This window comes from Megascapheus bottae, chromosome 20, assembly GCF_031878675.1.
Source record: "Megascapheus bottae isolate mThoBot1 chromosome 20, mThoBot2.hap1, whole genome shotgun sequence".
Classification (NCBI taxonomy): Eukaryota; Metazoa; Chordata; class Mammalia; order Rodentia; family Geomyidae; genus Megascapheus; species Megascapheus bottae.
Genome location: NC_143528.1, coordinates 36,729,539 through 36,745,819, shown reverse-complemented (window position 1 = coordinate 36,745,819; position 16,281 = coordinate 36,729,539).

Genomic DNA, 16,281 nt, shown 5'->3' with positions numbered 1-16,281 from the left:
ATTTCACATTTATTACCAAGTGACATGGATTGCAGGATCTGGCAAAATCATTTTAATTTCTGTAAGACCACAAGCCTTCGCGGCATCATTCTTCTTTGTTCTCTACAAAGGAATGCAAGTCTGAATGTTGGATTCTCTCACAAACTTTTGTATAGCCCAACTCCTCCACTGTGCCCCTGCAAGAACCTTGTCTGGAAATGCAGATGTAGCTGCACTGAGGCGGCTGATCTCAAGCACGTTGTGGAAGACCTTGAGGTCACCACGCGTCTCTACTAGAGATTTCTGCACTCACGAGGATAATAAAGGCCAGAAAATAATTAGATCACATCTAATAATAATGCATGCACTAGAACTCAGCACTGTCGTAACAAAACAAAGATTGCTGATAATCATGTCCTAATAATTATTTCCCAACCTCCTCTGGTTTGATGAGTCTCTTCCTCTCTTATCTACTGATTTTGCAATGTCTGACAAATACTATTGCAAAAATAAAAAAGGAAAGTTGGGAATAAAATAAAGAGAACTGACCATTCTCTTAACATATGGCAGTTTATAAGCACCAATGAGTTGAATATCAGCTATCATTATTATCTCATATAAGTATTACAGTTCAGTTTTGGAATTTGTCAACTAAGTAATCTGACAACAATGAAGGATACAGAATTTTTCTATCTTCCAGCACTACAGCCTCACTCTGCTTTGTTTTATCTGTAAGCTTCTCTCTCACCATTGCAAAATGGCTGGTGCTGTTCTATACATCATAGGAATAACTAAAGCACGGAGTATAGAAGGAAAGAGTGCTTGCTCTTCCAGTATGACTCTTTACCTATGAGAAAAAGCTTGCAACTAAATACTCATGAGACCTTTTGTGTCCCAGGAGTCAACATCACAGCAAAAGTCAATGCTCAAGTCATTCATTATCAAAACAATAAAACTATATAGGAGTGGCCAAAGTTACTCATCACCTGCCGACGGAAAAAAGGCAAACTTGTAACCTTGCCTCAAGGAATTAGACCAGGAACCAACACAGTCTGTTCATTTGACAGAGGCAAGATAAAAATTCCAAATACAGTGAGATGGAAGTCAAAGCCTTTTAGAAATGCGCAAAGTGAGTCTCACTTGAAGTAAAGTATAGAAACTAGAGAGATAATCTTTAGAATGTCAGAAACCAGAAGTTGCAACAGGCATATTTTTTTGTTTTATGCTTTTATGTTTCCTGATACAAACATGACATAAGCTAGGAGCTATTGGCAATTTGAAGGTATGGCAATGGATCATTCTGAATCTGTTTAAAATAAATGAGAACCATATACCACACTGGGTCACCACTTCTAAACACACTGAAACACTAAAATGACAACTTTTTGCCCTATCTCAAAAATGGCCCTTGTACAACAGGGCTAGAGGCCTGGCCCACGTGGTGGAGTACCAGCCTGTGCAGGGGGGAAAATTTCATTTCTTTTTTTTCCCCATCTATTTTTATTGTAATTAATAGAAGGGTCACATCATATTCACCAGATAGAAGGTGCATTACTTCACAAACATTGATACCCTTTCTCATGTCATGGTCCCCATTTCTCTTCCCCCCTTCCCCCCAGGAAAATTTCATTTCTTAACTTATCTATGAAAGTTTTGTAGACAAAGACTCCTCAAGTCTCTATAGGCCATTTGTAGTATTTGAAGTTTGTCTACATGTTGTTGATGACATGGAGATTCTGTTTTTCATATATTTTTATTGTAATTAATAGGAGGGTTACATTATATTCACCAGATAGGTGACATGGTGATTCTGAACCATTGAATAAAGACAGATTTCTTCTTATCAATGAGAATTCTCCTTCTCAAAGGGTCTCCTTGAAGAATACCATGAAGAAATGGAATAGAATTCATTCATAGCCCATTAATGTTGACAGACCACAACCTGCAGCTACACAAAGCAATGGAATGAGGTCACTAAGCAGGTCACTGAAGTGATAAGTCTTTAAGAGATTGCACAGGTTGTAACATGAGTCACAAATGAGAGATATACTCCATGTCTTTAAGAAGAGGGACTGGGAGGAGGAAGACTATGCTTAAGAAATATTTGTTCTTCCTTCTCAAGTAAACTTTTCTCAAGATCTAAAACAATATTTGCTACAAGATGTATTATTACTTTCTCCATCTCTTATTAAGTCCTCTGCCTCCCAAGTCTGCCTTCACTGCTTCAGTAACTCATTAACAAACAGCTGTTAGACACAAAGCTTATGAAATTAGCTCCATTTCTGAAAGTTGTATAACAAATCATCATTATCTAGAGTGAGATGGAATAATGTTCTCACACAGAAAGACACAGCTATAAAAGTAAAATTTATAAAATAATGAGATAGTGTCCTGCAAGAAATATTGTGCTTAATTTTATAGAACCATTAGGCCAATCTCTCCAATTTTATATTCTACTGTCAGTGGCTTGAATGGGAAAAAGTAAGCTAGGGCAAACAAAAGTTCCATAGAAAGGGCTTAAAGCAGTTATTTAGAGGCAGCCATTTTGGTGACTTATCTCCAATAATTATCAAAGTCTAGAATATATGGTAATTTGGATGGGTAAATGTAGTATTTAAAACAAAGTAATCTTGTTAAGGTCCCAGTAGGTAGGCTATCATAATCATAGAAGGTAGCAAATGATGACATCAAAGATGAAAGAGAAATGTACACGTGGAATGATGGGTGGGCCTGAAAAGTATTTTCTTTTCATGAGCCTTGAATAAACAAGACAAGAAATTGCCTACATATGGACTCTTTCTGACTTTTTCCCTATGATCCTCTCTCTCTCTCTCTCTCTCTCTCTCTCTCTCTCTCTCTCTCTCTCTCTCTCTCTCTCTCTCTCCCACACACACACACACACACACACACATACTCACACACACACACACTCACACACACACACAGAGGTACATCTAATACAAAAGTTAAAGTTAATTTGGGGATAAAACTATTCTTAGAACCTTACTATAGGATAGAAACACAGCTAGATATGTCCATAGAGGGAGTCAGGCTTGTCTTGACTGGATACCCATGCAGACGCCATTAGAAATAAATGAGAATTTAGAACCCACGGAGATTAACCTTTCATGTGTACAGATAAGAAAATATTGTATCTGAAGAAATTCTCACATATGGGCAAACCCATCTATCAACAATATTGTATGAAGCTACAGCAGGTTGTGGAACCAACTGGGCTTATTCAGAACTCTGCTTGCCTTTATTTATATTGATAGATTTTTTTTAAATGAGAAAATAGAACTATACTTTGGGATAATGTCAGCTCAAGATATGAAACATTGAAAAACCATTGTTTTAAGCCAGGTGCTGATGGATCATGCCTGTAATGCTAGTTACTCCGAAGTATGAGATCTGAGGACTGTGATTAGAAGCCCAGCCCTGGGAGGAGCATTTATGACACTCTTATTGTCAATAAGCTATCAAAACTCCAGAAATGGAGCTGTGGCTCAAGTAGTAGGGCACTAGCCTTGAGCAAGAAATACTCAGGGACAGCTGCCAGTTCAGGCCCCAGGATTGGTATACACACTCATACACAAACACACACTCACACACACACAAACACACACACACACAACAAACATCATTCCACCTTTAGAAAAACAGTAAGACTCAAACCAAACCAAGTGCAAGTTTATCCTTTCTCATGAACTCTGAGAAAAGACCAAATTCCATCCTTACTTTCCTGGTAAAAACACAATTAAGTGTCTTTACAAATAAGTTAAATTGTCAGGGATAGAGCAAGCAAAAAGAGAATTCCAAAGAGACAAGACAGAAAGGAATTTTCAACTACTTCCAATCTCTTCTGGCCACCCTAAGCAAAAGAAATGAAAATACATATTTACCTCAGAAACCTTTGTATGGTTATTTGCAGCAACTTTATTTATGATGGCCCAAATCCAGAAACAACTTAGAGACCTTCCAAATACCAAATGAATAAATCACTGAGGGTACAATGGAATATTCTTCAGCCACGAAAAAGGAAAGTACTGATATGCTTAAAATGCTCCATCTCAAGTTCATCTTAGGGGAAGATGGAAAAACTAGAAAGCTACTAACTATATGATTCTATTTAACTGACTCTAGAAAAAGGCAAAACTATAGAAGTAGAGATGAGATTAATAATTACCAGGAATGAGATAAAAAAAATAAGTCAGCTACAAAAATTCAGTTAGATGCTAATTGTAGTCTCATTGACCTCCTACACATACAAGCTACCATCATTCCAGAAAACTCATGCTCCACTGAGTTGCTTAGGAAATACTGGTATAGTAGAGCAAGTTTTAAAAAAAAATCTCCAATTAGGGCAGAAATATAACCTTGATTAAGTGATTTTAAAAATCTCTAAATCTCAGTTTCCTAATCTGGTAAATAAGAGTAGTTATCAGAATTTACTGAACTTACAAGAAACTTACAAGAATGGTCATTCCTCTTCCTACTTTTCTTCTGCAAAGACCCCTTTCCATGTCGGTACATCATAACGTTACCAGCCCTTGACTGTCCTTGAAAAAAAATCTAAGTTTCTCTTTCCTGCAGGAGTACAATGCCAGGTAAGGACACACCTTAGAATGCATTGTCGAAAGCCTGTCTTTGACTAAAGATCTGAGGTTTCTCCTCCAAATAAATTATGCATCTTTTTTTGTAGGACTTATGTTTTATGGAAGCATCAATGGATTAATCTGTGAGAAGTTTCTAAAGCAAGAAACAGGGGGAATGAGCAGGCATTAAAAATTCTTGGATATTAAAAAATAACCCCCCAGAAGGCAAAATGACCTCCATTTGTTTATGCTCTCAGCCCACGCTGAGCAAGCTGCTGCGAAGAGCTTTATTAGACAACTGCACAGCAAGATGATTTCTCCCACACATTTAATAATGATTTGGGGATTTTAAAATGAGAAAGAAAAAAAGCTAAGGGCAATCTCTTGAGTCTCCCTGTCTCTCCCACAAAGAGAAACACAGGAGACTTGTAGCAATCACTTCAGGAAGAAAAGTTAAGCTAGAAAGGAAGGTATGGACAAAGGCAAAACCATGTTGTTTGTAGCCCTCCAGTCCACTTTGCCTTGATCCTGCACAATGAAAATGATTAAGACATAATGGCACCATCAAATGGGGAAAGTAGAATGAAGTGAGATGATGGAAATAAACAGAGAAGCTTGATTTGGGCAAGTGAGGTTTAAGGTACCAGGTGAAGTTTAAGGAACCAGAAGATGAGATTTGGTGCTCTAATGTAGGCCTCTTTGTGATGGGTACGTTTGTGAGAAAGTCCCTAAGAAGCTCAAGTTGGAGCTATAGAAGTGATTGTCATCATCAAAGCAAAGAGACTAGAAGACTAGAGAAAGGGGAGGAGGGAGAGAAGGAAGGAGGGAATGAGGGGAGGGGAAGAGGGAAGGAGAGAGAAAGGGAATAAAAAGAAAGGTGGTGGGCCGGGAGTTTGGCCTAGTGGTTAAAGTGCTTGCCTAGCATGCATGAAGACCCAGGTTCGATACCTCGGTACCACATACATAGATAAAAGCCAGAAGTGGTGCTGAGGCTCAAGTGGTAGAGCTCTAGCCTTGAGAAAGTCCAAGGACAGTGCTCAGGCCCTGAGCTCAAGCCCAGGACTGGCAAAAAAAAAAAAAAAAAAAAAAAAAGAAAGGTGGTTACTTCCCAGACTAATTTACCCAGCTAACTGGACAGCACACGTGTGGCACTGCTTCCCCTTCTGCTGGGCCTTGCTCCTGGGCAATCCTCTGCCTGTTCATCTTTTCACTTCCACTTGTCTCTCCTCAGTTTCCTTTTCTCCTGTGGAATTCCTGTCCTAGCCAGGGGCTTCATCACATCCCGCCCACCCCTCCTCAGCTCTCTGTCATGTGTGATCTTCCATGCTTTGAACTGTCCATCACCACCCCCATTCCCCAGCTTCCACCCGGGTTTTCTTCATGCTCTCCACCTCCCCAGGGGCCCAGTCCCATCTTTCAGCTTTTTCGATTCTTCCTTCTTAGGATTTCTCCCAGGTGCCTTCTTTCCCAGCCTCACTACTGCTATCTGTAAGCCTCAGCTATTCAAACAACCTCGTAGCTGAGCTCTCTATCCACCATTTCCCTCCTCCTACTCTTCCTACAACACGCTTGCCGCCACGTTAGTCATACTTAAACACTGGCTTCATTATCACGGTAGCCGTTACTCTTAATAGGCATTTAATATGTGTCCACGAAACATTTTATATACATAATGTCATCACATTCTCACCCTATGAGATATGTATTATTATTATTATTAGCCCCATTTTAGAGATGAGGTAACAAATGCTTACTCATCTATCAAGCCTTGCATAAAAGCACTTTGTGTAAGCGCCTCCATGATTTAACTCCCATTCCTCACACTCTCTCTCTCACTCTTCTCTTCAAAGACATTACTCCAGTCCAGCAGGTCTGATGATACCTCCAGACATGGCTGCACCCCCTTCTCAGTGGCTAAATGCATCTGTCAAAGTCAACATCCCATCCAACCATGGGAGTGAGGGATCCATGGAAGAGCTCATAGCCCTGAGGAGCAAGCCCAGTATGCTTTCTGCTTTCCAGAAAACCATGAGCCCTGGTGGCCCAGGGAACTGACCGCTGTAACCATTCAATCCACAGCAGATTCCTATTTCTTTCTTTTTTTTGGATAGTCCTGAGGCAAGAACTCAGGGCCTGGGTACAGTTCTTGGCCTTTCTCAAGGCTAACACTCTACCACTTGAGCCACAGCACCACTTTTGGCTTTTTCTGTGTATGTGGTACTGAGGAATTGAACCTAGGGCTTTGTGTATGCTAAGCAAGCACTCTACCACTAGGCCAAACTCCTGGCCACAGTTTCCTATACCTTATTCATGAAGCTGCTCATAATGCTTTACTCTTTTGCCTCACAAGCCATAGCGCTCCAAGTCCTCAATTGTGTGCATACCTGCTCTCCTCAAACGTAAGCTCTGTGGATTTACTCATTTGCCTGTTATTCCCTGTTGGAGTCTTGGAATCGAAAACAAAACTTGGCACTGGGTAAATATTTGTAAAGAGAATGGACCTAGGAAAGATGACTATAAAATAATGAACTGGAATAAAAGCCTCATTGGAGGCCAATCTCAATTCAAATGCATATGCAATATCAAGTTTTAATGATATGGAAATGAGCAGGCCTATTGGGAGGTACATGCTTGCTTTTCTCTTCAAAACTTTCTAAGCAGGGGGCATTCACAGCTCAGCTCTGCTGCTTACCTGCTGGCATACCCAAAGGGCAAGTATAATTTTTTATAGGCGTGATAAGCTTGTACAGGAAATTCCGGCCATTTCCAACGCATTTAGCTATGACGTCATTGCCTGGCCCAACCGGCCTACAGATTAAAGTCAGATGTCAAAGCATCAAAGGATGGTGACCCAACATGTGCCTACCAACTTAAAGGGAGTATTATGGTCTGTATGTGAAATGTCTCCAAAGGCTCAGAGGTCGATGCCTCCGTTTCCCAGGTATGTTCAAAGGTCATCTAATCATCAGAGCTCCAACTTTCTCAGTATATTAATTCATTGATAAACTCCTAGCTGAGGGCCTATTAGGAGGGAATGTCTTGTAAGTCACTAGAGGCATGTCCTTGAAGGATACATTTTGTCCTTTGTCCCTTTCTCTCTGTCTCTGTTTCTTTCTCCCTCTCTCTCATCGCTCCTCCCTCCCCTTCCTGGCTATCTTGAAGCAAATTTCCTACACCATGCCTTTCCGCCATGATGTTTCTGTCCTTTCTCAGGCCTAACAGCAAAGCAGCTGGCAGACCACAGACTAAAACCTCTGAAATGGGAAAATTAAAACAGACATTCTCCTTTAAAGCTGTTTTCTTGAGTATTCTATCACAGTAATAGAATACTGACTAACACAGGGAGCTTTTTTTGGCCATGATGAAACATTGGTAAGCCAAAGTCAAGCACTGCAAGAGAATCTACTTACTTATTTTTGAAATTAATATTTTCCCACAACATACTACCTCAGTCAATGCTTGGTTTGGTTTTCTTTTCTTTTTTTTTTCTTTGTGATCATGGTGAACTAAGCATCCTGAATATTTTGGTTTAATTTTTTTATTTTTCCCTTCTTTTTATCAAATGAATCTTAGTTACCAAGCAACAAAAATACAAGAAGACAGAATGGTATTTAATGAAGCTCAAACAAATTCAGTCATTTATTATTTGTCCTCGCCTATATTCAAGACACATGGGATGTTGGGTACTGGTCAATCACTCCTATAATCCTAGCTACTCAAGAAACTGAAATCTGAGGATTTCCATAGTTTGATACCAGCCTGGGAAGAAAATTAGAACCATGAAGATCTGATTTCCAATAACAGAGCATCAGCCTTGAACATGGGACCCTGAGTTCAAGCCCCAGTACCAACACCAACAACAAAAAGATATATGCCAAGTGTTCACTTAACAATAAATGGTTAAAAAAAAACTTTAGAAGTTTCCTATAGATGTGGCTTTAGTGGTAGCTCATCTTACTTAGTATGTAGAAGTTGCTGAGTTCAAACCCTAATGCAGCCAGAATTTTAGAAGTCAATATCTGTTTTTCCATTATGTGTTTTGAATGAAATTTACCCCAAAATCTAATTACAAAAATCCAAATCTAGAATTTCTAAGAACAGTTTTTTTAACTCACATTTCAATGAAAATTAAAATTGAGACATTCGGGACCAAGCAGAAATATTTCCACTTAATAGTAACATCTCCTGCTTGTCTTTGCTCTATGCTCTGGAAGATGATCTTTCTAGGCTATCATGGTATATGGAAATCTTTGGTTTTTTAGCTTTTCACTTCTGGTTGTACTTATCCACTGAAGAAGCTTTAGCAGAAAATTGGAAACAATAAGATTTATTTAAAAGAATTTATTTCTCGGGGCCAGGAGTTTGGCCTAGTGGTAGAGTGCTTGCCTAGCATGCACGAAGACCCAGGTTCAATTTTTCAGTACCACATACATAGAAAAAAGCTGGGAGTGGAGCTGAGGCTCGATAGAGCTCTAGCCTTGAGAAAGTCCAAGGACAGGGCTCAGGCCCTCAGCTCAAGCCCAGGACTGGCACACACACAAAAAATGAATTTATTTCTCACCAACCTTCCTACAAAGTCAACTTAAATCAAGTTTGTCCCTGTACAGTTCCTCTCAAGTTCATCTTATCTGAGTAACTCCCTCTCCGTATTCCAGTAACCCCTCCTAAGCCTTGCCTCTTTGCTCATCCATCCATCACACCCCAGGGTCCAGTTGAAGATGGAAATGATCTGTGTTCCCAGTGACACTGTCCTCAGCCATCGAAGGAGAATGTCTCAAATTCAGATAGTAACAACCATCAGGTTGTCAAGAGGAAGGGAGAGATTGTTGATGGAATATTCATGCTCTGTGAGATGGAAAAAAAATAATTGTCTCTACTCAAGACAACTACAAGGAAATTGTATCCTTAGGAGAAGAGCCAGGATTCAGTTAAAATGGAAAGTGGATAAATTCAAAGCATTGGGTCATAAAGTGCTTTTTGGATGGGGTAACATTAAATGCAATTTCAATTCATTTCTAAAATAGATGTTACAGTTTTCTCTTGCACTTTGTTAATACATTTTGCTTACTATTATGTATGAATTTATTAAAGAAAATGCTTCATTTTTAAATGGGAGAAAGTGTCATATGCATATGATAAAATGTTAAAATATGTATATATGTTAATAAATTAAGCTTTATTATCTATACAAATCTCAACTTTTCACTTTTTGAGTTTGAGAATCAAACAGAAGTTTGTATTTTCATAGGATTTAGAACATGAACTTTAATAATGTGCTAACGTAAGCAAACTATCTTGCTTGGAAGTGTGTCTTTATCACAAATCATGCAGAAATCACAAAAAGTCCCCCAAACCCATGAAATAGTCAAAAGAGTTACATACGATCATTAAAATAAGCTCCTGAGTTTGCAAAACAAAGTAAGCAAATTAGGGGAAGGTAACAAATGGTGGTAGAAAGAATTCTGTAAAGAAGTTAATATTCCAAATGTATTTGTGGATGAGACAGTGCTATTCTGGTAAGCAAGAGGCAGCAGTTAGACAAATGACATAGGATAAAGCCCAAAGGTGAGGAGAGAGGGAACCTCTGGGATGAGGGATGATCTTGGAGACAGTGTGGTGAGAGGATCCAGGCGAGAGCCAGATCAACTGTCCTGAAGGTTTCACTGGTGGCTGGCAGAATAGTAGAGAAGACCACAGGCAGAGCAAACTCACAGCATGTGGCTGGCCGGTAGACCACCGATTTTGTTTGCTCTGGAATCCAAACAGATCCCTGAGGAAAGTACCCTCTGTGTGACCCTGGAGAGGGTCATAAGGATGGCCACATCTGAAAGCAGGCTGCGCCCAGAAGGGAGGGTGCATGGTGATATTCTTCCTCTGCTCTGCTTCACTACATGACACAAAGGTCTGCAGAAGGACAGGGTCACTGGGCTCTGTGCCGCTGGCACGGAGTAAGTAGGAGAGCATAAAAAATGAAGATTAATTATTGGTGCCTTTTAAACCTTTATTAAGATCAGATAAAAGCCAAATGCCAGTGCCTCATGCCCAGAATCCTCAGTTAACCAGGAGGTTGGGATGCAGAGGTTAGAAATCCAAAACTAGCCTGGGTAAGAAAAAAAAAGTCTATAAAAGTCCATCTCGGGGCCAGGAGTTTATCCTAGCATACACGAAGACCGGGGTTCAATTCCTTGGTACCACATACATAGAAAAAAGCTAAAAGTCCTATTAATTACAATAAAAAATATATTTCGAAAAATAAAAATACTTAAAAAAGAAAAAAGCCGGAAGTGGTGCAGTGGCTCTAATGGTAGAGCTCTAGCCTTGAGGAGGTCCAAGGACAGTGCTCAGGCCCTGAGTTCAAGCTCCAGGGCTAGCAAAAAAAAAAAAAAAGTCTCCAACAGAAAGCCAGGCTAGAGGCTGGCTCAAGTGAAAGATCAGCCAAGCAAGAAAATCATACAAACATGAGGCCCTGAGTTCAAATCCTAGAATTGTATTAAAATAATAAGTAAAAAGTGAAAAGTAGAGATTTCTTTCATAGGTTTATCACCACAAAGACAAAAGGTACCATTGTCTCACCCTCTACCCAGGAGCTGGGGTTCTAAAGAGCTAGGAGGATGACTTTGAAGGAGACGGGCATGCTGAGAAGCAATATCCCAACACACATACAAAAAAAAAAGTTTGTGGGGGGGCCAGGAACTTGGCCTAGTGGTTAAAGTGCTTGCCTAGCATGCACGAAGACCCGGGTTCGATTCCTTGGTACCACGTATATAGAAAAAGCTGGGAGTGGTGCTGAGGCTCAAGTGGTAGAGTTCTAGCCTTGAGAAAGTCTAAGGATAGTGCTCAGGCCCTGAGCTCAAGCCCAGGACTAGCAAAAAAAAAAAAACAAAAGTTTGTGGGGGGATGAACTATTCAAAGGAAAGGAAAAAAAAAAAAGAAATTAACATCAGTGTCCTCATAGAGATAAGAAAAGATACTGAATCCATTTCATGGAACATGATGCTATTTTTTAAAAAGAACATTCCAGGAACAAGAAAAAAATTTCTTGGAAATGCAAAACCTAAGAGCACAATAGAACACTCCATATAAGGAAACTGGAGAAGAAGATAAAATATCTGAGTAAGATTTAGAACGAGAGGCTTTTTAAAACTGTGATATTTGTAGGATCTGATTTGCATGTTCAATATCCAAAGAATGTGATAGCAAGAATGAGAACTGATTAATTTATCAGTAACAAAAAAAAACCAACTTGCCTCACACTACAGATCAAGAATTCCCTAAGTAAAATAACCTACTAGTATGCAACAAAATAAATATATTTCTAAAGCATTTACATGTTGGCATATCATCATAAAGTTTCAGAGCCACTAACCTAAAAAGAAAACCAAAACATCCTTCAGGAGAGAAAATACCAATTACATTTAGGCATGAAAATCAAAACAACACTGGCTTTGTCAAGCAGCACCTCTGAAAGTACTGAAGCAATGAATCAGTTCTTCCATAATTTCAAGAGCAAACTAAGATTTATCTATATTTCTATACCTAGACAAACTATCAAATATGAAACTAAAAGAAAGACATTTGCAAATACATAATGTGTAAAGTTCCTGAGCAGTGTTCCCAACAAACAAAACAAAGAAATGACAGATCTGAGGAAAATCCAGGATCTGGAATATGTGCTCACACCGATGGGACCAAAGAGAAGATTCTAAAACTGTCAACACAGCTAAACCTGCTCACTCACATACACAAAGTACAGAGTCAAAATACAACACAAAAGAAGCTAGAAGATAATGATGCAAGGCTTTCTAAATCCTTGGAGGGGGTCAGTCACAGTCATGGACAACCAGAAGTGGAGAAGTTTCTAAACCTTTAAAATGATACTCAGTATCAAATGTTCTAAAAGCACCCAGACAGCAATCTGCCACTTGGTAAATAAATCCAGTTGTCATACAAACAGTTTTGTAGGCCTAAGTCTGCAGACCATCTCAATGTTTTGGTTGACCTTCCTGTATCTCTATATTTTATAGCTGCAGATTTCTGAAAAATAATACAAGGGGAAAATGTGTCTGTACTTATCATATAAGAATGTTTTCCCCAAACTTTATACCCTAAACTATAGAATCACCACTGGTTTCATGGAATTTATGTTGTATTAGGTATAAGAAGTCACCCAGAGGAATGTATAAATTATGTCCACTGTGGAGCAGGGGTGCAATTCCCCAAGCCAATCCTTCAAGTAGACCAAGTGATGACTTCATATGCACTGTCATAATCTTCCTTTTTTTAAAATTTGCAGTCTATCAGTTCCAACTAAGCATGTAAATTACATAAACAGAGATTTTAGATGCTTCAAAGACTCACTCATCTGAATTCTAAATCATTGCTAAACCTGTTATCTATAATTCATTAGTGGAAGCACATGCTCTGATCTCTTTGGGTGGGGTAGGGATAAAAGAATGAAGTATGATGTGGGAGTTAACTGGATTGCATTTCAGAGGAAATTTCCTCCAGGCTTGATTGTCAAAGTTAGCCAATCTGAGACTCAAAACCACAAAGCAAAGCACACTCCAATTAAAGTTTAAAAGAAAAGCAAATAAAATATTTCATCAGAAAATCGGAATCTCCAAAGATAGTTAAAAACGAGTATCAAATTAGTTAAAGGCCCTGAGATTAGATAAGAATGGAGAATATGTAAGCCAGCCACAGAAATACAGGTACTGCATATTCTCACTTAAATATGGAAGCTAAGACAAGAACAGAATAGAATAAATTATTATCAAAAGCTGGAAAGGGAAGGGAAACATAGGGAAAGATTATCTAAGAGGTTAAAAATTATGGTTAGATAAGAAGAATAATCTCTATTACAAGGTAATGACTATTGATAATATATTACATTTCAATGTAACTGGAAGAGAGATGATAGAAATGCTAATTGACCTGCTTTAGTATGCTTCATTGTATATAGTTTATCCCATAAATATCTGAAAATGTGCCAAAAATAAAATGAAATAATTGTTATAAAATTTAGACGATGAGAGTTACTTCAAATGGCAATTGAGTATGACACCGTTTTTCAGTTTTTAAAATCTCCTTCACTGGACACCACCTGTAATCCTAGCTATTCAAGAGGCTAAGATCTACAGATCACAGTTTGAAACCAGTTGGGGCAGGAAAGTCTGTGAGGTTATTATCTACAATTTATCACAAAAAAAGTTATAAGTGCCACTATAATTCAAGTGCTAGAGAACTAGCTTTGAGCAAAAGTCACTCAAGGACAATGCCTACACTCAGTTTAATCCCCAAGAGGGGGTGGAATGTGGCCTAGTGGTAGAGTGCTTGCTTAGCATGCACAAAGCCCTGGGTTGGATTCCTTAGTATCACATACATAGAAAAAGCTGCCAGTGGTGCTGTGGCTTAAGGGGTAGAATGCTAGCCTTGAGAAAGTTCGAGGACAGTGCCCCCAGGCCCTGAGTTCAATCTCCAAGACTGACAGAAAAAAGTCTTCTAAGGGAGACAAAAACATGAGAAGGGGTATCAGTGTTCAGGAAGTAATGACCCTGAGGAACATGTAACCCCTCTATACATTACCCCGACAATGAAATAGAAAATCTCCTAGAGTTGTCTCACATATTATATTTTCTTCACCTTGTGAGATTTCTAATTTTTACCAACCATCACTTTCTTGCCCAACTTTCAAAATCAAACTGAACTGTTGATGTTCTTAAACCTAAGCTTCTCCTGGTCTCAGTTTCTACTACATTATATCGTTTGCTGTACAGTAGTGGTGTTCATTTGGGAATTAAGACATGTCTAGCCATCTTTTAAGTAAATCTTAAGCCTTTTGAGAGCAAAGGCTTTGCCTTGGACTCCATGAATCCAGGAGCACCTGGCGGACCTGGAGACACAGGAAGCCTGGGTCCACTCTTCCCAAGTGTCATTCTGTGCAATATTACCAAAGTGGATCCTTTCTTGCCTGGCATCAAGATAAACTTCTTTAATCAAGGAATCCTGTATGACCACAAATCTGAATGCCTACCTAGAAAGAAAGGTGAGAGTATTAGTTTTACATGGCTTCCGGCGTGTGTAGATCCTGGGGCTTTGTTATCATAAAGGAAAGAATGGTGGGTAGAGGAGAGATGGGTGAGATATTGCAAGGGGTGACATTCAAGATGCATTGCAATCGCAAACTGCTTTGTTAAATGAAGAAATAAATAAATACATAAATAGAGCAGCACTAGAAACTTTACAGCGATATTCCTCTTGTTGTCGCCTGGCCTGCCCCCAGCCATTCCTTTGTCTCCCACTTTGATTCCTGGCTCACCATACGCTTGATTCAGAAATGCGGAAGCTCCTCTATCTGAACTCTTCCCTAGGCCCTCTGCATACTCCAACTATTTGTTTCATATATTTTTATTGTAATTAATAGAAGGGTTACATTACAGTCACCAGATAGAAGGTGTATTACTTCACCAGATAGAATTTGATACTCCAACTATTATCCGAGATCATCATCATACTGTCAAGCACAACAAAGTTCTAAAATTTATACCAATAGCCTAGACCTCTTCTCCCAGCTTTACCATTAGATAGCCATCTTCTTTTCGCCTCAAATGTCTCACGGGCTTTTCAAATTTAGCTTGCCTACATTGAAGTCAAGAGTTTCTCTCCTTGGGTATGTAGCTCACCCAGTATCCTCACCTTCTACCCAGGGCTGCAAGCCAATAACTCCATGGTTGTTCTTGTTCTTTCTATTACTCAATCTTTCCAACCAATCTACTGTTAGGTGCTTTTGCCGTATCTGATCTATCATTAAATAACAATCCACATCCTCTGTGACCATTAAACCCAGTGGAAGGGGATCTCCACTCCCAGTTGCCAGAAGACTCCCAATGGGGAAGGGAATCTCTGGACTCAGCCTTCTAACTCTTCCAATCCCTCTCCATGGAACGGCCAATCTAATCTTCTCAACACAGAGACATGATATTCTTCTTGGGAAGAGCATCAGAGCTTTCAGATTCTCCTAAAGTCTAGTGTTGCCCATGGAGATAGAAGGAAGAGCTGATTCGTAGGAACAAAGCTCCCATGTAAGTCTCCACATAACCTGACCGGAGCTGGAGACGAGCCAGGCATGCGGCATTCTGGGTGAGCAGTGCCCTTGGGGCTGTGCCTTGCAGCAGCCTTGGTCTTAGAAGGAGGTTGGCCAGTTCCAGCGGTGGTTATCCTAATTACATCTTTAGGATGTCTGGGTGAGTCAGCAAATAGGTGTGTGGTAGCAACGGTTTCATCACTTGCCCTGCAGTCAAGTTTCACATAGGTGACACTAAGAGGTGTTGAAGTCAGAAGCCATCTTAGGATAGAAGACCAAGGAGGAGCTCTGAATCAACCAGGATGATGGGGCGGGGGGGAGGCAGCTGGTGAAGCAGATCTGAGGTAAAACAGCTATGTTCAAGGAAAAGGTTATGAAGTCAGTTCTAACAGATAGACGGAGGAAACGGTATGAAACTCGAAGGATAGAAGCTAGGGCTGGGCTGAAGATAATTACAGAATAATTGCAGAGTCAGAGGAGTGGTTAGGAATGAAAGAGGTAATTGTGTAAATGCTGTAAGTAGATGCTGGTGGGGCTGAGGCTGTGGGGGTTCAGAGGGTTCCTGTGGAGTGCTCCTGGAACTCCCCTGCTATCCCTGTAGAGTGGGATGCCTTTTCCATGCTC